At 38.0% G+C, this 25,655-nt stretch overlaps 1 protein-coding gene across 2 annotated transcripts in view; it reads right to left on the bottom strand.

The window, feature by feature from the left end:
* LOC139700562 (protein phosphatase 1 regulatory subunit 7-like) overlaps positions 1-25,655 on the bottom strand; it is a 92,228-nt gene that overhangs the window by 45,852 nt on the left and 20,721 nt on the right. For both annotated transcript variants that reach the window (XR_011703748.1, XR_011703749.1), the window contains exon 8: positions 18,928-19,073. The gene's annotated coding sequence lies outside the window, so the exon portion shown is untranslated. The remainder of the gene's footprint in view (positions 1-18,927; positions 19,074-25,655) is intronic.

Raw genomic sequence — 25,655 nt, 5'->3', positions numbered from 1 at the left:
AGGTCTTCAATGTTTTTCGTTTTCAATTTGAGCGCTCCCTGGAAGCTGATGTCATGCTCCAAAAATACTGAACGGTAGGTTACAAGGTTAAAAACTTGTGAGTCAAGGTATTCATCAACAAAATAAAAATAAAGCAAAATCAAAATAATAATTGCACGTGATTGAGTTTCACAGCAGATGAGTTTCTTACCATTCGGTTGCTCGGTACCATGGGTTGATGTGTTGCGCACATGCGAGGTTAGGTTGCTTTGATGTCAGATGACTAATTGTTTATGAAATAATTAAGTGACCCAGTGTCCTCATTTCATTTCTACTTAAAAATTTAAGTGAAGACTCGCTACTTTAATTTTGAGAAATAATGTTCGCCTAATTTCAAAAACCCTATACGTCTGATATACAAACTAAATATTGCAATGTGTCTTTGTACAATATCTATATATATATATATATATATATATATATATATATATATATATATATATATATATATATATTTATATATACACACACATTCAAACACGAAAACTCGCCAAACGGCGAACAAATAATCATTTATATAGAAACAGGTATAAGGAAAAGGGATAGGAACACACATATAGGACGAACACAGTAGAGGTAGGGAAGGCGGACTCCAGCAGATCACGAAAGTAAAAATATTTACCGGTCTAGGAAATATTTTTACATTCGTGATCTGCTGGATTACGCCTCCCCCACCTCTACTGTGTTCGTCCTTTATGTGTGTTCCTATCCCTTTTCCTTATATCTGTTTCTATATAAATGAGTTTATATATATATTATTTATTATTAGGTAATCTACCGGTAAAGGTAGGTTTTTGGATGGACATAATTACTAATGAAATAATGTGTGACCCCTAGCGAAACACAACATCCAACTCTACATCAGGTCCCTCTTCAGCTCTGAGTACTTTCTTCCTCCCTTCATCCCGTCCAACATCCCTATCATGTTCCTTCCCTTTCCTCGTTTGTCCAACATTCTCCCCTCAATTACAGTCTTCAACCTCCCGCTACCGGTCAATTACCCCTTCATCCACTTGTCCTGCCTCCATAGTGTTTCTCTCAACAAACCCATGTCCTCGCCCACCATACCAAGTACTTACTCATTTGTTTTCTTCTCTGTCCATTTCACCTTCTCCATTCTTCTCCACACCCACATTTCAAAAGCCTCCAGTCTACGTCTATCCTCCTGCTTCAATGACCACGTTTCCGCACCGCACATAGCTACGCTCCATATCAAAGTTTTTACGAGTCTTTTCTTAATATCCTTACTCAACGTCCCTGTCATCAACTCCCTCCTTGTGAAAGCCTCATTGCCGAGCGTCATTCTTCTCCTTACGTCCCTACTACTTTGACCCTGTTGGTCCAACACACTACCGAGAAACGTAAACTGTTCTACCTGCTCTAGTTTTTGCCCTCCTATTTTAATGTTAACCTTAGCCTTTTTCTTTCTAGAAACTCGCATAATCTTTTTTTTATTAATATTGATTCTTATCCCATACCTGTCGTACTGAATTTCCAATGCACTCAGCAATGCTTGAAACCCCTTGGCTGACTGACAAACTAAAGCTTGATCATCGGCAAACGTAACTGATTTTACGATTTCCCCACCCACTTTCATTCCTACCTCCAGTTCTTCCCATGCCTCTTTAATCATTTCCTCTGCATACAGATTGAAAAGCAACGGTGATAATGGGCAACCCTGCCTTACACCTCTTCCTAACACTGCCCATCCGGACTCCCCGTTCCCCAGCCGCACCTGAGCAGCCTGAGACATGCACAGGTTACGGATTAGCCTCCTTTCCCTCCAATCTATTCCTACTTTCTGCAATATACTCATTAGTTTTCCCGTTTTCCCGTTTTATCAAACGCTTTTTCGAAATCTACGAAACAGGCAATTAACTCCTGGTTGTGTTCTATATTCCTCTCGATTCATAATCTCATTACTGCAATGGCATCACGTGTACCTCTGCACTTCCTAAACCCAAACTGATCATCCCCTAAGTAATCATTTGCCCCAATCTCTATCCTTTTGTTTATGATCCTGAGAACAACTTTAGCTGCGTGGGATATCAAACTTATTATCCTATAGTCCTCACATGATGTAGCCTTTACCTTTTTCGGAATTGGAACTAAAACTGATCTCACAAAGTCTTCCGGCCAGATTCCTTCCTCATAAATACTACGAATGAACCCATATAGCCTCTTCCTCCCACGTTTCCCTAAACATTTCAATCGTTCCGCGGGAATGTTATCCACCCCCACGGCCTTATTTAGTTTCATCTACCTTAATGCCCTTTCTATCTCATCGTCTAGTATGCCTGGATCTAAGCTATCTTCCTCTACGTCATATTTTTTTTCCATGTCTAACTTTGATGGTATATGTTCTTTACCATACAGTTCTTCTATATACTCCTTCCATCTCCCTTGGATCTTTCCTGTGTCAACTATTATCTTACCCGCCTTATCCCTAACTGTTAGCATAGATCTTCCTTTCTGACTTCCCGATAAAGATTTAACTTTGCTGTACAGCGCACCGATTTCACCCTTCCTCTGCAGACTTTCCATATCCTCGCACTGCGTCTTCCACCACGCCTCTTTTGCTTTATTTGTTGCCCGCCTCAATTTATTGTTTGATTCTTTGTACTTCATTTTGCCTAACTCTGTATTGACATTATTCCATTTTCTCCCCTCATCCATCTTTGTAATCATCTCATCCGTGATCCATGATTTCCTAGTCCTTTTAGCGTTAACGGTTTCAATAGTGTCTTTTGCGGCTTTAGACAACCCATTCTTGAAACTTTCCCATTTTTCTTCGATAGTACTTAGCTCTTTACTATCCTCCATGATTTCCTCTACCGCCTGTTTCTATTCCTTCCTTTTCAAACCATTTAATGCTTCTACACTCCATTTTCTAACTCGCCGCCCCTACCTTATCTTTTTGAAACGGACGCTACATTCATAACAACTAAATTGTGGTCAGAGTCCGCATCCGCTCCCGGGAAGCTGTGCGATTTTATCACAATGTTCCTAAATCTGTGTCTGACCAGAATATAATCTAGCTGATACCTTTCTGAGTCACCTTGCATTGTCCATGTATACCTGCGTCTTTTGTAGTGTCTAAACCAAGTGTTGGTGATAACTAACCCCTGTCTCTTGCACAACTCAACTGCTTTCTCCCGGCGGTCATTCCTCGTGCCTAAACTGTAGTCCCCAACCTCATCACCATCTCTTCCTTCGCCTACTGCTGCAATCTCCCATCACTATCAAATGTTTCCCTGCAGGAACACACGCGATTATGTCCTCTGACTGATCGTATATCCTATCGACCTCTTCTTCTTTATGGTTGCTCGGTGGCATATATACCTGAATAATAACCAAGTTCGTCGGTTCTGCTTTTATCTCTACTAGTATTATTCTATCCGTTACCTGCTCTATGTTGACTAGGCTTCTTCCTACCTCTTTATTTAATACTATGGCAACCCCTCGTTGGCTCTCGTCCCCGCCGCTGTATATTATTCTATAATTATCACTTCAGTAATCCCCACTATCCTTCCATCTCACCTCGCATAGACCTAAAATATCTATTTTTCCCCTTTCCATCTCTCGCTTAATATTCTCCAACTTTCCTGTCCTCATCATTGTCCTAAGAATCCACGTTCCTATTCTAACTAATTTGGTCTTCTTCTCTTGCGTCCTCTGTCCTGCTGCTGCTGGTTTTCCCTTGCAAGGGTTTCGTGGGATGACGACCGCGGAAGCCTTGCCTCCCCCGCTGCCGGGACCGACATACGGCCGATTGGGCCGAGCCCCGTAGTTGCCAGGGCTCAAAATCTCTGTTTTGTCCATCGTTTAAATCTTGGGAATGATAATTGAGGTGGTTTCCCGTTGCCTTCCTCAATAGTGTTTTTAACGTGACACCATCACTTACTGGCCGCCCCACTGGGGTCAGATGCCATTGCAGCCGCCACACTGAGGAACAGACGCTGCGTGGACTACCTTTCGTCTGGCTCCTAACCTTCGACCTATCTGGCATGGGTGACCCTACCAGGAGCAATTATTATTACTCCCGCCAGCACAGCTCTAGGGGTCATCGGAACGCACAAGCCCTTCCACCACGTCAAGGTTGTAGTCCGGGGAGGGGATATATATATATATATATACATATGTATATATATATGTATGTATCTCAGTTCTGTCCCTCTCTTCCTTGATAAAGGTGGTCACGACCACCGAAAATTCGAAAAAAGGTGAGTCTCTCTTTTGTGTGTTTCTGTGTTTTTGTCTGTGTCCACTAGTGCTAAGTGTTATACATTATTATTCACGTCCGAAAGACTTTCAAAAAGTGTCATATATATATATATATATATATATATATATATATATATATATATATATATATATATATATATATATCAATGGCAAATGATGGGTAACGTTCACGCGATGAATCGGATCACACATTTCATTACATGTTTTAATAGAGTTTGTCTGGCCATTTGATGTGCAGAAACATTCGTCAGTGTCCTCACACTGTGACCTAAGACTCCTTTCCTAAGGCGCCTCCTCTATCATTTCCCCTAAAAACTTCTTACCTTGATGCTTAAAATCCCTATGCTTACGCTACTGACTGTGTTGAGTGTTATTATTAGAGCAAACGCCACTGACTATCGCCACTCACAATGAAGGGTATATTCAAACAAAAAATTATAAAATATATATATATATATATATATATATATATATATATATATATATATATAATATTTTATCAAAATGTATAGATTGATGGACATTTTGGATAGATCCATCATGACCTAGGGCATTCTTCAATTTAAAAGCAAACTGACACATAAAATATCAATAATATGCCATCAGAGCACTAAGGAAAAATCGAACGGTAAACTTTGCCACAGTAGCTTATGAGTAAAATTTCAAAATAGCAGCCAAATACCCACCAATGAACATTCACCGAGCAATGTAATAAAATCGATCAGGTAAATATGGACTTGCGCTAAAGGTGAGTCAACAAAACATTAATAGAATATATATTCATAGTTTATCAAAATTTTAAACAAGCGTTCATATTTTTAAAGCTAACATAACAAATTATTACCTTTCTTATTTATGAAAGCAGAAAAATACTTACGTATGAATTGTATGTAGTTTCCGGCAATGGAGTTTGTACAACTTAGGGCGCAATAATTTAAATGAATTTATCCATTCCGTCACTTACAAAATAATATGGGTTCATTTCAAAATATATCGCGTAGAGATACACATTTCAACGGTTTCACTTATATATCCCCCGTTAAACCAGCCCAGAGGACTTCATCAAGAATATATTTTCAGATTTTGGAACAAATTTCTCACCCCATTTTTTCCTAACATCTTGCAACGAGAGAAGTGAACTTTACCAAAACCAATCCTGATTCTATTGCGGAAGGTTGCAGCTTCATTATAAGGCACCAATGCTGAATATTTCGAGGGGAACCTTGCGCTTTTTTTACACAGTTGTAGGCGAGCGTGAAATTCTGCCTCAGTACAGCGATGTGGTGGGCAACGTGGGATAACTATGTTAATAATCATCCTAGAAGATATCATCGTGCATTTAGACATGATGTTGTTGCATTCCTTCGGGTGAGGTGTTCCGGAGTTAAAATGGAAGGGGAATATTATTGAAGGTGACTTATGGTGGATAGGGATATTAAACGAACCCTTCTTCTGAAACTCCTCTTTGATGTCAAGCCTGGCATCTTTGCTTTCAAAGTGTACGGTATGAGGGGTGAAATCGCTGCTGCGTAGGTTTTACAGTAGGTGTTCAGCGAAAACAGAATATGAATTATTCTTCGTTAAGCAATATTTTTTGTTCTTTTGTCCTATTTCTGACCGTTGTACATACATGCCTTGGCAATTGCTATAATACAATTTTTAAACTCCACCTTTGCCGAGTTTTCAACTTTGTAATGCCTAGAATGTTCTGCAATTTTGCGTTTATTGTAGACGCGTATGCATGAATGGCATGGATAGTAAAAAAAACATGGATTGAGTAACACAAGCACAGGAAAACGATGTAACTAGAAAGGAATACATGCGCCATAACCTAAAAACAGATGAGAAACTCCCGAGTATAACTGAGAGATCACCATCACTGCAATAGATCAAAGGAGAGACCTCATAGAATGATTTAGAAAATACAGGACTCTAAAAAATGAAACAAAACATATGCAACGGAAGGACACAGAAAAATGCCTTACAAATTAATGATGAGACAACTCGAGGAAAGAAAACCATAACCAAAAGATATCAATAAGAGATACAAACATTAGGAAGAGTTGGTGTATGTGCACTCAAATAAAGTAACACGGAACAAAACCACTTTAAAGGTTAAATCTTGATAGAATAAAACTATCGAAGCCGGAAAATGCTGAGAATCAATTGCAAAGAACGGTTCAACATTGTAATATTAAGGATGTGCGCGTTCATACCATAAACAAAAAAATAATAAAGGTACTTGGGCTCGAAGCGATGGAAACGAACTTGACTCGAGGAATTGCGAGAATTAATGGCATTTTATCACCAGAGTACCGGACGATGAACGGCAATCCCACGTCCCGAAATATCAATTAAAAAGTTAATAAACAGTCATACATATTGCCTAGTAGTTGATTGAAATGATGCTCCACAAAACAAGTATATATATAATCCTCTGAGTTCGTTGAGATGTCGTAGAGGGTGCTACGGGATTTCGTGAGATTACTGCTGACTGATAGAGCGGTGGGGTGTTCTTTAACAAGTAAAAATATTGATACACATACTTTTAATGCTGTAGTTTTAATGAAGGACAATGAATAATCGAAAAAAGTCTAATACCCTGTGCGTCAATAGCTTATGATCCGATGATAAAAAATCAACCCGATTTCACGCATATAAACAATCACTTACAGACATAACACCGACTGTGGCTGATTCGTTTGGAATATACTTTAACTAGCATGACTCTTGAGTCAATAAGTACGAAGGCATGGGCAAATAATGCAGGTATTTCAGTCACTACGTAATTGATGACGTAAGGTTGCTAGCATTTAATAAATGGTCATTTAGTTAGACATTTGTCGGTAGAATGATTTATTGAAAAATTCTATTAAACCGTATTGCAATTTCCGCGTTTCAATTAGAACTAGCGACCTATAATCCGACAGTAATAATCAGATTTCGTAAATCCTTAACGAGCATTTTTGCATTTTTACGCCAATAAGTGATATTTCAACCTCCTTAACCCAGATATTGATGGCCAACCTTCAAACTCGCACTAGCACTAGTTCGAACTGCCCGTAAGGGGGTTTGAACCAGCCTTCTCCTCCCGCCTCGGAACTCAGCGACCGGGATTTATACGCACTAAGACAGGCCCACTTGACCAGCGGAGAGGAGCCGGCTCTAGATGAAGCGGAGCGGGCCTGACGTAGTAGTCAAGGAAAGACAGTCGTCGAGGAGAAGGAGAGGCGGAAAGACGTGTGTGAATCACTCTCTCCTCCGCTCATATCAAACCAGACGTAAAGGCTGGCCATGAGGTCGCAAATGTTTTTCTTACTTTTCGCGGGCCAGATTATTCCTGTTCTTTGGGATGAAACCATTGATACTCCTCCTGAATTTCAAGAATACCATGATTTGGGGGCATTTGAACTCCGGGATCCCAAGAGACACAATGATATCTATACAGCGGAAACAAATTGTGTGCCACCAAACCAGGAGTTGTTTTGCCAGGTGTCCACCATTCACGAAGTGAAGAACAGAATACCACCTGAGAATCGGGGTCAGCACATAATTGTGAGTCTATCGCTTCATTTCTTTCCCTTCTTTGAGCATGTTCTTAAAACATTCTCGATACACTCAAAACATTTTTTCTATGCTATTCCAATTCATGCTGCCATTCAAGCCAGGATTTTATTTTAAGTGATTTTAACATTGGATATTTATCTTTTCACTAGATTCGTGTTTGCTATGGAGCCATCACCTCTGTATCCCTAATGCATATATGCGTAATTTTGACGAAATGGTGTCGAGGTTGGGATTGACAAGATAATACTGGTTCAAATCAGCTGTGTGCTTTGCGGTAACGATGAAGTTTGTGCATCTGTGAAAGTGAGGTGGTTAATGCTTTGCGAAATGACAAGCAAGTGATAATTAGGATACATATAAAGAGAGGGAAACTATCAGTGATATATCTGAGAAGGTGTAAAGATAACCGGATAACTCTGAAACTGATGTTCATAAAATTCATTGAATTCAAATGACTATCATGTTTGTGTTAACCAGTTATTTCCGCCTATTTGATCAAAGTGTTTAGGAATACTATATCCTGTCACGATTAATCTAAAAATATGAATTATAATATTTTACTTTTTATTATTCTCATCATAGATTGACCAACCTAGAGTTATGGTGTAATAATTTTTCATTGCATTTTACTCTGAAGTATCCTTGTTTTATAAAATTGTATTTCTGTGTAAATCCGTCTGTTCTAAATGCCTATCTTTTTTATGCTAATGAACGTTTCAGTATTGTTTCCTCTTTTATTTCAATTCGACAAATAATAAATTAATGAATTGGATGTTTATACTTAAAATAGCATTCTTAAATGTAGTATGTTTTCATTACTTAAAACTTTATTTATCTGGATGAATGTGAACTCCTTTTAAGAGCTCTCTTTTGAATTCAAGTGGTATGAACCTAGAAGAATATTTACGGGCTTATTGAATGAAAAATTCATTACGTGCAATATGTCTCTTTAAATCCTCTTTATTATATGTAGGTATTGCTAGGGTGCACTCATTAACTCTGTTGGGAAGGTTGGGGAATAGGAATCATTTGCATATGGTGACCCTCTTACTATCACAGGAATGATGGGTAATTAAACACAAAGGTATCATTTTATGTGCGTACATTTAAAAATGCGCTCTTTCCCATGCGTTTTCACCCCTTTATTGTGGAAGGAAACGTCTATATAGACTGATTTATAGCATCTATGAGGAATGTATCTAGCCGGAAGACTTTGTGAGATCAGTGTTAGTTCTTGTTCCAAAAAGTTAGAGGCTACATCAGGCGAGGACTACAAAAAAATAAGTTTGATATCCCACGCAGCTAAAGTTGTTCTCAGAGCCATCAAAAAAAGGATAGAGAGTAGGGCAAATGATTACTTAGGGGATGACCATCCTAAGGAAGTAGGAAAAATAGATGAAGGGCGTGTTGATCGGCAGTGGGATGTTGAAACTGTAATAGAAGGTAGAATGTGAGACAAAGGAGGAAATGACAGGAATAGAATAGGAATATTGGTCGGGATTAAGGGAGGAAGGATGTACAAAAGGTTGAAGAGGGACTTGCAGAGTAGGATGTTGCGTTGTGTTTTGTTAGGAGAAACAAAATATTATTTGGTAGTTGTGTCCATCCATAACCTACCTTAACTGGTAGATTGCCTAATAATATATACGTAATAACAGGGTGAGGCAACGTATATTCCTTTTTTGAAAGCGTTTAAAAAAGGAAGTTATGTTACCGCACCCTGTGTGTGTGTGGGTCGCGGTAGTCCAGGGGGTAGAGCGTTGGACTGCTGACCGGAGGGGCCCGGGTTCAATTCCAGTGTAGCACCTGCAGGTCCACCCAAGCTATGTGATTTTTCGGGTACCAGATCTTCCTGGGAAACTATAACCAGCACAGGGAAAGGAACTGGCTCCGCTACCCTGATGTGTGAATTTCACACGCCGTCGGACTTAGTACTGGGTGAACTCTACCATCACCTACCAAACCGACATTCAGGTTGATTATTGTGTTTATACAGAAGATTCGATCGTTCGTTTGTATGTTCGCTACATGGCGGAATTTTTTGTTTGAATGTATATTTGGCCAATGTGGCTCATCTCTTTCTTCTGGCTATGCGTGCCATGAAACGCACTTCCTATCCTTTATGATGTTGTATGATTGCTAACCCAGTATCCTTTCTTCTTGTGTGTTGTCTATTTCTCCTTTGGCGTGTGAAACAGCCCCCTGACACAATCTCTTGTCCAAAGAATCGGGGTACTTGGTGACATATAACACCCACAGATCTCAGTGGGACTTTCGTTTCCTCGATAGCTCAAGTGGTTAGAGCATCCGCCCGGCAATTGGATGGATCTGGTGTTCAAGTCCCGCTCAAGGAAATATATTTTGCGCTCGTGATCTTTTCGATTCCGCCTTCCCCACCTCTCCTGTGTTCGTCCTTTATATATGCTCCAATCCATTTTCTTTATATCTATTTCCATGAGAATGAATATTTATTCGCCATATATCTCTTAATGTCCCTCTTTTGCTGATTAATATTTATGCACCTAATATTTTAGTCAGATTGAATGTGGCCGATGATGATTGGTGGTTGGGTTGAAAAATGAATAGCAAGCAATTCTACTTGAAATTTAACAATGACCGTAATGTGATTTAAAAAATGAACCAAGGTTTAAAGAATAACTAACGCCTATGAGGAGAGGCATTGAAGGGGGAGGGGAGCCACGGAACATATGTCGCGCAGTGTGCAACACAGCCTTCAGCACTATGCTGTGGAAGGTCGAAATTTGAACGAATTTATTACTGGGCGACAATTAAAAAAATACAGTTTCTAGCATAGCAGGTCCTGTGTTGGCAGTATTTAATACCAGAAACGGGTAAGTTGTATAAAAAGTAGGCGCAATATTGTAATGCAATGCTTGGGACTCGTCCCAGAGTAAATTAATTATACGGATATACGGAGGGCAGTTTCAGTGATTCTGCTACCTGTCCACTAGTGGCGCAAGACAGCGTGTTGTACATGTGACGTGAGAGGGAAGAGGGCGGGGTATTTGCGAGAGGAGGTTCCACGGAGAGAAGCAGCGTGTGGATTGGGGAAGCAGGCGCCGTGGGAGAGGGAATAAGGAGAGAATGGAGAGGGTATGGGAATGCCGAAGAGGGGAGTAGATAGATAGAGGAACAAGAACGGATATAACGTCACAGAACAGTTCTGGGATATGTGGAGAAAACGAGGAGGTGGTAGAGAAGGCAATGGCATTGGTTTAAAAGGTCTCAAACATTACGACTGAAGATATAGCATATTTAAATAAATTTTTGTAAAATTAATGTGCTATAAAATATGATGTCTTGTGTACAATCAAATATTTATATTAAGGGTTTTAGTTGTGATATATATCTCGATATTTTGACTGACAGGTATACTGAAGAACCGATGAGGAAGAATAGGTCGCATTCAAATCGTTGTTTACAGGGAAATGGATCAGGTGTCAAGGGCCAGCATACACTTCACAGACAAACCTGAGCAAGATAGTGTATCTAACATTGGTTAAACCAAGCCTGTACTCTCAAATTGGTATTACGAGATACAGCTGAACCTCATTTTACGAGCGCTTCGAATGGCGAGTGATTCGCATAACGCTCAAAACTTATTTTATAACGTGACTCGCTTTACGAGTGACGTTTCGCATAGCGATTGACGGAATTCCGGAGCTATTGCGTGCCTTGCGCTTCAGGCTGATTGAATCACTCGTTTCGCAAGCACCTTAGCGACCAGTGATCACACATTTTTCCAAACTAGTGTTCAACTTTATCATTCCTTGTTATTGTTATTATTGATTTCTTGAACAATAACAAATTTAATGTTTTTCGAAATGTTCCCAACGATAAACCCGTAAGAAGACATCCATTAAAGAATAATAATAAACGTAAAATGGAAAGTAAAATCATTGAAAAGAGAGAGCATGGTGTGAGCGACGCTGATCTGGCATGAACATACAATCCGTCGACGTCAACGATTTGCATTATTCTCCAGAAAATGGACAAAATTAAGAAAATAGATGCTTCAAAGGGAGTGATAAGAGTATCTACGAAACAGTTACGTATTCTCAACTATTTTGAATGGAGTGGTATACATCATTTGTGTGAATGTGATTTTCTCTGACCTCATTAAGAAGACCTCAGAATCATCTATGGTCAAAGAAGAAGTGCGTATTTAAGGGAAGTTGTGGGTGGAAGGGAAGATCCGGCATTCCGAAGCGAACCCTATATTCTCCATCAGTAATATATAAACGCCCGCATCTTCTATCCTTTCCGCCTTGCTCAAGACTAGTAAGCCCCTATCTGAATCTGTCCACTACAAAATCCACACAGGACGCATTCAATCGATCCAGATGCAGTACCCACCCCACATTTACTTTTTCTTCCCTCCTTTTTTAATAGAAGAGATAAAAGTAACGCAAGCCATTTAGCACTACCTACGATCCTTCCCCCTTTCCTGTGGCACTTCCATTAATTTTGTTTATGTGAGCTGAGTTCAAAGTATTATGTAGGTCAACTTGTTAGTCCTCTAAATATTCAAATAGACAATTCGAACGCTTCCTGCAATCGTTCTTCCCCGTCAGTCGCTCTACCAGTCCCAGAGCGCCTACCTCCAAAGTATGGTCACACCCGGTGCTGGAGTCGATTTCCACAATCAAGCTTCCTCTACGCTATCCTATACATTCCCGTGCTACCTTTGTCCGCAGCCGGCATCTGAAAGATTGTAGTTTGAATAACTATATACTTGTATGTATTATTGGTTGTTTGAGTGTGTGTGTGAGAGAGCGAGAGAGAACTCAAATGCCTGGGGTTCACGTTCCTCGAAAGAAGTTCGTGATTGTGTGAGTGATGAAGAGTGAAGTACCTATATGAAGGGGACGGGGAAAGGATGACAGACTGATGCATGAGGTACAAGTATTTTTACTTCTCCGGGAAGTAAAAGGGGGCCGATCGCAACTTCCACCCTGCCCACGCACCCGAAACTAGAATCGCCGCAGTCACGTTTACTATCTCTTTGGCTACTATCTCTTGCACGCGCGATCACCTCTTTGCACCCAAAACTAAAAAGAGTCATTTTTGAGGAGCATTCCTGAATCCATGCTTTTTCAACATCTAGGAAAATCCATAATCTTTGACAATACCCCTGAGAAGCTTCAGATGTCACCAAGCCATCTTTTGGTAGAATTTTCACCGTGAAACCCAAGGTAGTTTTTCAATTTAATTCAACTTATTACGAGTTATAGAAAATGTGCAGTAATAAATAAAGACTTTATTAAGAAAAGTGTAGGAAATGTGGAAGTCAATTAAACAGTGATTCCGGAAACATCAATTACCTTGAGGAATATTAGGTATTATATACATACACACACACCTGTGTGTGTGTATATATATGTGTATATAGATATATATATATATATACATACAATACATACATATATATACACATATATAGATATATATATATACACACACACACACACACACACACACATATATATATATATATATATATATATATATATAATTTCGGAGCTAGGTTCAGGAAAGCAAATTTTCTTGAAAATTCTGCGGTCATATATAATTTTCTCATTCCTAGGAACATGAACGCTGTGAAGCTGTTCATAGGTATTGTTGCTATAAAAACACATTTTGTACCGGCAGCGTCACCACTGGACATGCAAAAAAGAATATTAAGTGCGTGTGGGGACAAGCAAAACAATAAACTATCGACACCCTTGACGAGTGAAATAGCGAAACCCTCCTCTTTAAAGAATGCCTGATTTCACAAAACCTTTTGTCTCGCGTACGGATACATTATTTAATAGCGGAGCGGAAGCATTTCGCCCCCTTGGCGTTCGCAAGTCAGACTCGTACAGTGGCCGAAGTAAAATACGTCACTCACGATTTAGAATGCCTGGCATTGGTCGTTGTTTCGAAACATTCTATCGGAAATCTTTGAGAATCGAAAGGAAAATTTGTGTTCATCATCAATAATCAAGCTTTGTCATGGATGCACAGGCATCCTGATAAACTCGGAAAGGTAGGCTCACCGGCATATATTACGTTAATCATCTAATAAAGTTCAAAAAGAGCACCTCAAGGGAAATGACAAAGTATATGTAGGATGTTGGAGGAGGAACTTTCTTCGCTCGAGTGGAATGTACATCCCCCAACTGACATCTTGCCCAGCAAATTTGGAAGATTTTAGAGCTACCTGCCAAAAAATAGCATTCCTTCTGTAAATGTTTATTGAAAAAATATGAGGCTCGTTTTGAAATTATTAATTTTTGATGTTTTTTACTTGAACTATTTTTGTTATTCCGTTCCCTAATTATACCACGACCAAAGCAAATTATTTGCTTTCACACAAACATCATTTAAGTGATTTCCTAAAGTCAGTACAATATTTTGGTAATGTTAATTAGTAAATATTATAAAATATATTTGATATATGGGAGACGACATTTAAGCCAAGCAGCAGTATAGCGGCGCTAGCGCTGTCTATCAATCAAGGTAGTAACTACAACAACTCTTTGTAAAACAACGCCCTCTTCGAACGGGCTTCCCAAAGAAAACAAAAGAAAACTGTTTATCGAGGTACGAAGCGTTCCATTGAATTAATCATATTCATCCTCTCCTACCTTAAATGTACGCAGCTTCTAAGATGGGTTTTATAGGAACATCTTGGTTACTACTCGATTTATCCTCTATAAGCACTTATTACTTTTCATTAGTAAACAGGCATTCGTTGTTCTCTTTTCTCGGGTAATATACTTACTTAAAAGGGCTCAACAGTCAAGTACATCCCTGGCTTGGAAAACTGGGATTACAATGAAATTTCTCAGGTTACCTTCCAAATGTTATTTTTTGACTTTATAAATGCTTACTGCCGTTTAATATATCCGTTATATGGATATGTTGATAAGTGAAGGGTTCGAAGAATAGACGGTCTGTCGAAGCAAATTCTGAATTCTTCGCAGTGTATTAAATTAACTTCGTGCGTTTCGGTGGATTAACTTTGGCTATTTCGTTTTCTGTGCAACATTGACATATTTTTCCATCCATTCCACAACCCCGCACTAGTTATTGCCGGGATGATTAATTCGTGATTTCCACATTTTTCGGGCTGCGTCCGCGTATGTCGTTTAAATGTACAACAGTTTCGCCAGCTATCCTGCTGGCGTCCTCAGGTCAAGGATGAAAAGAAGCTTGTTGTCCCGTCTTATATAGGAAAAATCCGGCGCCAATACCGGGAAATTTCTTGGCCAATCAGGGAACGTCCTCATATTTGCGCGGAATTATTCGTTTCCACGCACTGTGGAGTGGATATCCATCCTCTCTGTTAAAATTTTTTGGCCTTTTAACGATTTCAATGGCCTCTCTGATTATTCTCTGGAAGTATTTTCCTTCTTTCGCTATTATTTTAGCGTCGTCGAAGAGAATAGAGTGTCCAGGTTCACTCCAGGCGTGCTCAGCGATGGCCGATGCTCTAAACTGTTTGGCCTTGGTTGCCCTCTGGTGTTCACTCATGCGTGTTTTCAGCGCTCTGCACGTTTCACCGATGTACCATTTGCCACAGGAGCATGGCACTTGGTACACGCCTTCTGATATTAACGGTGAAATTCCATCCTTGGGTCCGGGTAGGGTGTCAGCTATCTTGGTGACGCAGTTGAATCTGGTCACCACATCATGTTTCCTTAAAGCCCTCGCGATTCTTTCCGAAGTCCCTGCGATGAAGGGGATGGTGACGTAAGCCTTCGGACGTGGTCTGGAGTCTTCCTCTCTGTCAGGAACAGCGGTGGTTTGTCTCTTCTTTTCTTCCTTCTCGGCCCTTTTTGCGTCACCAAGATAGCTGACACCCTACCCGGACCCAAGGATGGAATTTCACCGTTAATATCAGAAGGCGTGTACCAAGTGCCATGCTCCTGTGGCAAATGGTACATCGGTGAAACGTGCAGAGCGCTGAAAACACGCATGAGTGAACACCAGAGGGCAACCAAGGCCAAACAGTTTAGAGCATCGGCCATCGCTGAGCACGCCTGGAGTGAACCTGGACACTCTATTCTCTTCGACGACGCTAAAATAATAGCGAAAGAAGGAAAATACTTCCAGAGAATAATCAGAGAGGCCATTGAAATCGTTAAAAGGCCAAAAAATTTTAACAGAGAGGATGGATATCCACTCCACAGTGCGTGGAAACGAATAATTCCGCGCAAATATGAGGACGTTCCCTGATTGGCCAAGAAATTTCCCGGTATTGGCGCCGGATTTTTCCTATATAAGACGGGACAACAAGCTTCTTTTCATCCTTGACCTGAGGACGCCAGCAGGATAGCTGGCGAAACTGTTGTACATTTAAACGACATACGCGGACGCAGCCCGAAAAATGTGGAAATCACCAACTCATCGCCGCGGAAACCTTCGAACGAACATGATTAATTCGTGTTGACAATGCGTATTCTTAGGCTTATTGTAATTAAGACTAATTGCGTAAATCATCAGTTCAATTTCTTCAGGCTTATACGCGTTAATGTCTATTGGAATTAAGACCGCGAATTGATGGAGAAAATGTGGTGGTGAAATGTTTCCTCAAGATTAATGTGATGTCAATTTTAACAGGGTCGGCTTATTTGCCTTGCTTCACTCGCACCTTTAATCATTTAGTGCAGAATGGTTTAAAAATCATTATATCAATTCTCAGTAAGGTTAAATGGATTGCTTAACATTCTCGTAGCAGCTCCAAGGATAATGCAATGCTCTTTTCACTACAATAACAGATGAAGAAGGACTTTCAGCCATTAAATTAAAATTTCACCAAAAAATGTACCAGCAAATGTGTAGCATCCAAGAACCAGTAGTAGTATTTTTGGGGCGTCTACCTACAGCTGAGGTTATTTGGGCCATAGGGGATGGACAGGAGAGGATGAAGGGTGGAGAGAAACCCATCGCCGGCATAAGCCTGCTCTTAACGAAAGGCGCCAAGGGGTCCGCCGCTTAACGTCCCAGCGTACTCACTCAAAGTGCCCTCCACAAAACGCCTCAAGTAGATATCGAGATACCTCGGAAAAATATTCAACACCGCCGGGTTTGAACCCGAGCCCTGTGGGTGGATTGTTAGTACGTTAGCCCCTGCACCATCTCGATCTCTTTCAGGATTACTAGTCAAAAACACCTAGCTGTGATGGCAAAGTCAGTTCCCAATAAAAGGGTATTATGAAAAGATGGATAAATTAAAAGCTAATATGTGAAATATTTATGGAGAAGGAACAATGAAAATATTTTCGAAATATGCTCCCAGAAAAGAAAGTAAAAGTAATTTGAAAATGGCATCCTTTCTAAAAGCTATATATGTAAATGACACAATACCATCCTAGGCAATAAAAGTAATAGATTTAGACATTTTACAATCTATTAAACTTATATATTTAAACTCCTAAACAAGGTTAAAGAAAAAAAGGATACACTCTCTAATTGATGGTGCTTCAACTTTCATTCAAGACTTTAAAGTATGTGTACAAAGGACGAGTAGGCAGAACCATTACCATAAGAACAAGTGAACAAGATGTGCAAATAAATTGATCCAAAGTCAGACTTCACTAAACATCAAATGCATAACAAGCGTACTAGTGGCCTCAGAACAAAAGTGATAAGGAGTATGTCATAGAGAGTGACAAAGGTTGGATAAAGAAATCACTGGGATGATTAGAAATTGCTGTTCACAAGAATGAAAAATATGGTATCCTCTGCAATGAATATACATTTGCAAATTTTTTAATTGCAGTCAATTTTCTGATCCAAAACCCCACCCCTTCCTTTCCTTTATCCCATTTCCTTAAACCACAGCAGGAATATCCAATCCCCTTCCCCCCTCTATCGGTTACCATCTTCTCCTGCAACTATGAAGAACAGTGCCACTGGGAGGTGGTCGAGTTGATCTGAAATGTGTACACCTTCACTTGCTATCTTAGGTTTGTTTGTTACTTTGAGCATGGGTTTCCTACATACTAGTGAAACACTCTGTGCTGCTATCAAATATAATTGTTGAGAGTTACTAGTTGAATTTCACCATTAATATCGAATATGTTATATTCTGTAACGTAATTTCATACTCATCAAATAAAATCTTTTATAGAAATGACTCTTTACATACCTAAAGTAGTACCTAAAAATACTATCTGCTGCTTAAACAACAGCTGTAAAAAGCAGGAGTGATATGACTCGTATAACTTTTCTTGGTAAAATTAAAAAGCAATCAAATTTAAAAATATCATTATCTCAATGTCATTATCACTTAAGTATTGCCTTTCAAATGTTGCAATGGTAGCTAATTCTCATTGAAAAAAATAAAAATGAAAGAGCATGTGGAAAGCAATAGATGAATGTGACAGAGGCTAAATAAGTATGCAAGGATGGATAGATATACGTCTTTATTCAAGCATGTATGGAGGAAATTAGAAAGTTAAATTAAGTATCCTTTTGTAACCTAATACTGGACTTTTCTTTTCAATGCATATTGAAAGAGAATGTCATAAAGGGTATTGGATATGAGAAAAATATGTTGCACATTTCATGGAATTTTATTTTACATGACCAGTTTCATAAAATTACCAATATCTTTAGGTTATGAATATCTCAACCATTCGATGAAACCAGTAATGTAAAATAACTCCTGAAATCAATGGAGTATTTTTCTCATCCTCATGAGGTTTCACGAAGAAGAGTCTGAAACCATTAATTCATTTGATGGAGGGTATCATAATTAGTTCTAGGTATTTTATGGTAGGCTTTGGTGAAATATTCTACCTGCTCTTGTTACTCTACTAATAATATTCAGCTTCATATTTCCTATTTTACAAGGAACTCATCAACTTTGGTTTCGTTACATTGATTTTCATTTCATACCTATCACTTGCTCTATGAAAGTACTGGGTGCAACAACATAACTTCCTTTTTTCAAATGCAAAATGCTTTCAAAAAAGGAATTTATGTTGCTGCATCCTATATACATGCATCTAAAATAATTTCATAAATTAATATACAAGAGCATGTGTTGATTCAACTTACACCTTTTTTCGTCAGCCAGATGCTCTGAACTTGTAGTCACTGGGATTCTTTACTTCCATTCTGCAATGTAGGTAGATTCCTTCTCTATGACACCATAATATTCTTCACTTTTCTAAAATCCTTTGTGGTGATCACCACTAGTGTCACTGAAATATTTTGAAATGCAAGTAAGACCAACATGCCATCTCCAGGGAAAGCACAATAAATTTGTTTAATTATTTCAAATGCCAACATATAAGAATGCATAACCATTGAAATCTTGTAATTGGATGAGACAGTTTTTACACTCAGAAATGGGTTTAATTCTTTGTTTTCCTTTGATTAAAGTGATGAAATGGGCCTTAGGAGGTGAAAGTAATAACAATTAGGATGCCCATACAAGTGAAACCCATAAGTTCAAAACTCTGGTTATTATTCAGATGGAATCAATTATGACATTAATGAATTCTCAAAGAATAATAATGTGGCTGATGTGCAGAAGAGAAAAGAAAATAGCACGATTTAAATTGGAAAGCTTCTGGCAAGTAACTTTGGAGTGCAAAAGTGCATATGACAATATGCAACAAAGAGAACTGATTCAAGAAATACAAAATTTTAAAATCAGGGTGAAGTGCTTTAAAAATATGGAGAGCCCTCATTATTCCAGATCAATTACTTTATAAAAACTGATTGAAATTCACTGTTTCAAAAAATGTATTTCAACTCGTTTTATTTTTCTATTTTGCCCCTGTTCATAATATCATATTGAATACTCTGGTGAAAGTAAATGCAAATTTAAAAACATTTTCTACAAGAATTGTTTACTGTATGTTCAAAGGTGATGTTATTTTAAAACTACCCAATAGTCTAAAAACAATTTAAATCATATTCCTATGGGTGCTAACTTATGAATAAATAAAGTTTTTTGAAAATAGAAATAAATTAACCCGACACATTTTCAAAATAATGTGTTGTAATGCAACATAATTTTTTACATTGTTGAGTTCAGCAAATGCACATTACTGGAATATCTGAGACCCTCATTACAGATAAAGTCAAGGTTTAATGCAAGTTTTCCATGGATACAGAATGATCACTATACTTCTTAGCCTCGTCGTTCTTCAATTCTGCATCATTTCTACCTCCCTTCAATATGCCCAACATACCTATCCTTTCCCTCCCTGTACCTTGCTTGCCTTAGGCCTACTGCAATTTTTATTCCTATGTCCCTACTACTTTGACTATCTTGATCCAAAACACTTCCAAGATCAATAAATTGTCATTGTCAGTCCCTTCTACATTAGATAAATAGACTGTCTTCACACAGGGCTTTTTTCCCTTACAATAGGAATTATTTGAAGCTGGCATGCCATCAGCATCCACGGAGTATTCTCAAACTGCAACAGAGATATCCCAGGAGGTGCATCTTTGCATATTTTTCTTCCTGTATTGTCATTCAGTGACAAATGATTCAGAACTTGCTCGTGGTACTGTGGCTACACCTTATATATTCTGAGCCACGAGAGAAGATTGTTCAGACCACTCACTTCAATATTCTCCATTAACTTCTTAAATAAAGGAGGGGCTTTCAGTTTTGGTAAAGTGGAACGCTTTCTTCCTAATGCACTCTTTCCATGCAGTCAAAACTTCTTACTATATTCTCATTGCAGGTCAAAAAAATGTAATTTCTAATGGTTTGAAGTGAATTTTCAGTATTTGAAAACAATGCAATGAACCTATGTCATTTGCTTCACATTGCCAAATAACTTCAACATTGAGGTGTGAACTTAAATTATCTCTGATTAATACTCTAGAACTCTCTTGTCGCTTGAGCCTAGGAAGCAGAAGATTCAGAAATCAGTCTTCAAATACAAATTGTAGTCAAACCATTCTGATTGTGTACAGTTATATCAGGTATCAGTAGGGCCTTCTTCAGGCCATATAGTACAGAACTCCATGGATTTATAATTTACAGAGTGTAACAATTGTCCCTCTGCATTATCACAAAGGTTAAACAATACATGCTTTCATAAAATTATGAATTTTATTAAAATATTTGGAACCCCTTCTTGCTATTATTTCAAATGAACTTAGGACATCTACAATGTTGGTTTTGTCATAACCCCAGAACTTGGAATTTCAGGCAACACAACCACCAAGTTAACAAAGAACATATTGATGACCTCTTTATCACTAGCAGACCATGAAGTGACATATCTGCACGATATTAGAGTCTAAACAAGGTGCCACATCATTAAAGAACTTGCGCAGTCATCTGGTAATGGAACTTCCATATTTATAAATATGTATGGACATGAAAAAAGACAATTTGTACACAATAAAATTTGCGAAAGATTAAAAATAGATATTTACAATTATGTTAAGGGATTTGTGCTTGGCATTTATCAAACGCAATTGGTCAAAAAATACACTCTATGAGGTTTACTTTCGATTACCTGTCCTTGAATTAATAGTCCACTTCAAGAATCGTTGGAGTATAACTCTAATATAACAGCATAAAAATTGAAAATAGCAGATAATTTTTTACTAGAATGGCATATAATTGGCTGAAGATTGATAATTTGAAGATTTTGTGGCAGTACCTCTGCTATTGTGTATGGTCCAAAATTACAAAACTATTGATAAAATTAAACTTGTAGTGCAAAATAATAAATAAAACTTTCACCTATAAATATTTTGCAAAATTATATACATCACTCTACACTTATATTCTACTCTATCAACTCCATTTTACAATAAATATAACTTTTAAAACATGCTCCCTACATTTTTTCTAGCTTTTGAATGCTACTTGGAACAATTCTTTTGGGATAGCCTTTAATTTATTCTGCAGTAACATATTGTTGGATGTCTTCAATAGTTCCAAATTGGTATCCTTTCAAGGTGGATTTCAACTTAGAAAATAGGAAAAATTCTGCTGGAGCAAGATCTGAGGAGTATGGTTGCTGGTGGATCACCAGTGTGCTGTTTTTGGCCAAAACTAAGTAAAAATCATTGATGTGTGCACTAGTGCACACATCAATGATTTTTATCTATCTTGATGAAAGCACCAAGACGTTTTTCCAAATTTATTACCTCTTCTGTGACAGGGCATCTTAACCTTCTCTTAACCTTTATATAGGGATGCCCATCCACTGATTTGTCCTTAGGGGGCACATTCATATTGAGTAATCCCTTCCTAATCAAAGAAAACAATCAACCTCACCTTCATATTCAATTGCGGTATCCAAGCTTTACTGGGTTGTGGGGAAGATGGCTCTTTCCACTGTGAAGACTGGGCTACAATTTCTATATCAAAACCATAAATCCAGGTTTCGTTGCCAGCAACAATTGATTTTAAGAAGCTTGGGTTAGCATTTGAATGATCAAGCAGTTCCTGGCTGATATTAAGAAATTTCTGCTTCTATTCACCATTAACACTCAGGGCATAAATTTGGACGCAACAAGCTATATGCCCAAAATTTCTTCAAAATGGTTAAACATAATCCAATAATAATGTGAATTTCATTGCCAATCTCCCTGACAGTTGGCCTATGGTTTGCTCACACTAAATCATTCACACTGTTGACATGGAAATCGTTTGTTGAGATCAATGGTCATCCACTTCATATATAATATATATATATATATATATATATATATATATATATATATATATATATATATATATATATATATATATATAAAATATCTTCGAAATGGAACGCTCTTCGGCGACACACAAATATATAAAAACACAGATGTAGATTTTTAGAATATAGAGACACAAAGAAAGGACACTCACAATTTGTTATTTTACGTTTCGACAGCACGGCTGTCGTCTTCAGAAGTTCTTCCATTCTGAAGACGACAGCCGTGCTGTCGAAACGTAAAATAACAAATTGTGAGTGTCCTTTCTTTGTGTCTCTATATTCTAAAAATCTACATCTGTGTTTTTATATATTTGTATATATATATATGTCCTGTTCTACAGCACAGAGCACAGTGCTACCTGTCAATAATTCTAATGCTAGAATTCCCCACTCTCTCAATGTAACTTGAACTAATTAGGTCCATGTAAACCAATGCCAAAGCAAGAGTATTCATGGTTTTTCCTCATCATTCTTCCAAGTCTCAGAAATTATATAGTCTGCTAATATGATGAAAAGAAGAAGTGAAAAATATTAATAAGATTCATAAATACTCTGCACTCCATTAGCCAATACAGAGTTCACTCAAGTTCCACTGATCAACAATCTGATCATCCAAGGAAGAAGTCTTTCTGCCAGGATTTCATGCCAAATAATTCAACCAAGGTCCTGTATTTTTTCCAGGCACATGGAGTCATCAGCTTTTGCTAAGACACAGTTTTTAGTATCATTAGATTGATTAAACATTATATTATAACTTAAGAAATTAATGCTCTCAAAAAATGATTCTGAATACTTTCAATTATAAATGTTTTGAGAATATATTGCAATAATAATGGAATTATGATGGAAATCATTATTGCCTTTCTCAGGGTTGGTTAATTTTAACTAAACAGTTTACAGAGATTTTCATCATAGGAATAATTTTATTTTTTTAAATTATAGCATTAAATTACTGAGGAATCAGCTTATTAGCCGGCAACCAAACCTACTCACTTGAATCTGAGTTTGAGGTGCCACATTTTGCAATTAATATACTTTTCTTACCATCTGGCAAAAATTTCCTTTAACCATACACATTAACTGGGAGATTATGAAATAAATCTTCCTTTTGATTTAGCATCTAATCATAATATTCCATGAGCTTCACATACCATTTTTCATGGTCATTTACAAGCAATTAATTCTTAGCCATTTATTTGTCTTTTGGGTAATCAGGAGAGGCAGAGAGAAATGATTAAAAAAAATTTAAAATATAAGGTGATGTCATTTAATTTCCTTTGCAATTACCTGATATCTAGACCTACTTTGCATTGCTTTCATTTTCTTCTAACAACTCAACCAAACTATCTTTGTCTTCCTGAGCTTTTTTTCATGACTTTCTCTTCATATTCATGACATCACCATCAATTTTAGAAAAGCGAAGTCTGTGTTAGTCCCATAAATGTTCTCTGTTCCCTGCATTGTTTTTACTCCACCATTTCCTTAGCATTTATTTCCTCTTCTTTCAGCTCTTCCAAAGCAAATTTCTTACACCTGTCAAATAGTTTTGCCATATTATTTTCAGATTCATCCTTTCTTTAGAAGGTGCATTTTCAGTCTCTAGAGATAATGTATTTAGGCATATCTCCACTGGTTAAATTTTTCCATTGTTTCACTCAAACAAACTTCTTGTCATTGTTGTACTTTTTTCAAGTTCCACAGTTTAAATTGTTTCTCGGTAGCACCCTCAACAGCATGGAAAACATTATGGCTGGTCCTCAAGAGTTAGAAGAAAACACATAAAATCTCTTGCATAGCCAGTAGTTTTGAAAACTTGAATTCAATGCATTCCAAGCCAATCAAGCTGATGCAGAATCACTTCAAAACTTCAACATTGCTCATGTCAGCACCGTGATTTTGTTCTCCGACACATAATCACAAACTGATGGAAAAGTTTTCATAATGACATACGAATACATGAGACAGAGCCAGAGGATAATATTCAATGACAGACAAAATCCACAGATGGGTCCAGAAGTACCAATAATTGATACAATAATAATTGAAATAAAATTTGTTCTGAAAACATTGTAACTTATTTGTAAGAATTTGATGCAATATAAGCCAATGCTTATCAGTGATCTCACCCATGGTGCAAAATGACAATTTTGTGCATTTTCAGGGGAAAGGGGAAGGGCTAGTTACTCTTATGGTTTTGCTAGTGGTGGTTGGGTTACAAAGAAGGGCAGAACATCGGTTTTGAGCTGGATGTGGCAAGCCAAGCACACATCAGTACCTCTACGAAGCCATCAAAATACTCAAAAATGAATTCCACTAATTCTTATCCCTAAGGAGGTAAAATATGAGTTATTTAAACTTAGGCATTTTTTTCAACCTGCTAATTAAATCTTGTTTCAGTTGCATTTTAACCCCAAGCATATGGGTTGGTCATGCAAAAACAAAACGTGTTTCTCACTAAATCAATAATTTTGTGCACAACTTCCAATAACTTTAAAATTTCATAAAATTGGCCCAGTGAACCATGTGATTCCAGGATATACTTATATAACATGAATGCCTCCTTAGGACTTCAAGGAAGGCCTAAGCAGGTATGATTCGGAAGTTGGGAGCTCAACTTCTACATGCAAGGATAGTTTGAAATCTTCTTCTCGGAATCACCACCAGATGTCAGCGCTAGCGCAATGAGTTTCCCGCGTTGCAATAAATATTCCATTCCAAGTAGACACGTAACGATTCTGTGTTCTGCAAACAGATCTGTGGTGCGGACGCCTCTATGTTATTGTAACCGTGTGGCGATTTGTTATGATGGAAACAATTGAGATTAAAGTAGTGATTAAATACTTCGTAAAGAAAGGTATGAAAGCAGCAAAGGAAATTCATGCTGACTTTCAAAACCCTCTGGGAGACTCTGCTCCTTCATATTCTAGTATTTCCAAGTGAAAAAATGAGTTAAAGTTTGGTCGGGACAGGTTATATGATGATCTGCGTAGTGGTCAGCCAAAGAACACCACTACCCCAAAAGTTATCCAAAAGTGCATACATGGTCATGGAGGATCGCCGACTTAAAGTACGAGACATCGCTGAAGCTGTAGGGAT

Source organism: Hetaerina americana, unplaced genomic scaffold (assembly GCF_022747635.1).
Source record: "Hetaerina americana unplaced genomic scaffold, ioHetAmer1.1.p SCAF_105, whole genome shotgun sequence".
Taxonomy (NCBI): domain Eukaryota; kingdom Metazoa; phylum Arthropoda; class Insecta; order Odonata; family Calopterygidae; genus Hetaerina; species Hetaerina americana.
Note: the sequence above shows the minus strand (reverse complement) of the source record. Positions and strands in the feature narration are given on the sequence as shown.